Source organism: Bison bison, unplaced genomic scaffold (assembly GCF_000754665.1).
Source record: "Bison bison bison isolate TAMUID 2011002044 unplaced genomic scaffold, Bison_UMD1.0 scf7180017864492, whole genome shotgun sequence".
In the NCBI taxonomy this organism is placed as follows: domain Eukaryota; kingdom Metazoa; phylum Chordata; class Mammalia; order Artiodactyla; family Bovidae; genus Bison; species Bison bison.
In genome coordinates, this window is record NW_011495051.1 from 1,650,847 (window position 1) to 1,651,569 (window position 723).

The 723-nt window shown below is 56.7% G+C and overlaps 1 protein-coding gene across 1 annotated transcript in view; it reads right to left on the reverse strand.

Moving 5' to 3' along the window:
* DOT1L (DOT1-like histone H3K79 methyltransferase) overlaps positions 1-723 on the reverse strand; it is a 51,443-nt gene that overhangs the window by 15,521 nt on the left and 35,199 nt on the right. The window lies entirely within an intron of this gene.

Sequence of the window (723 nt, forward strand, 5' to 3'; positions counted from 1 at the left end):
GGTCCTGATCCACACAGACAGGACCCGAGGAGAACCGGATCCTGATCCACACAGACAGGACCCGAGGAGAACCGGGTCCTGATCCACACAGACAGGATCTGAGGAGAACCAGATCCTGATCCAGACAGACAGAACATGAGGAGATCTGGGTCCTGATCCACACAGACAGAACATGAGGAGAACCGGGTCCTGATCCACACAGACAGAACCCGAGGAGAACCGGGTCCTGATCCACACAGACAGAACCCGAGGAGAACCGGATCCTGATCCACACAGACAGAACCCGAGGAGAACCGGGTCCTGATCCACACAGACAGGACCCGAGGAGAACCGGATCCTGATCCACACAGACAGAACATGAGGAGAACCGGGTCCTGATCCACACAGACAGAACCCGAGGAGAACCGGGTCCTGATCCACACAGACAGAACCCGAGGAGAACCGGATCCTGATCCACACAGACAGAACCCGAGGAGAACCAGGTCCTGATCCACACAGACAGGACCCGAGGAGAACCGGATCCTGATCCACACAGACAGGACCCGAGGAGAACCGGGTCCTGATCCACACAGACAGGATCTGAGGAGAACCAGATCCTGATCCAGACAGACAGAACATGAGGAGATCTGGGTCCTGATCCACACAGACAGAACATGAGGAGAACCGGGTCCTGATCCACACAGACAGAACCCGAGGAGAACCGGGTCCTGATCCACACAGACA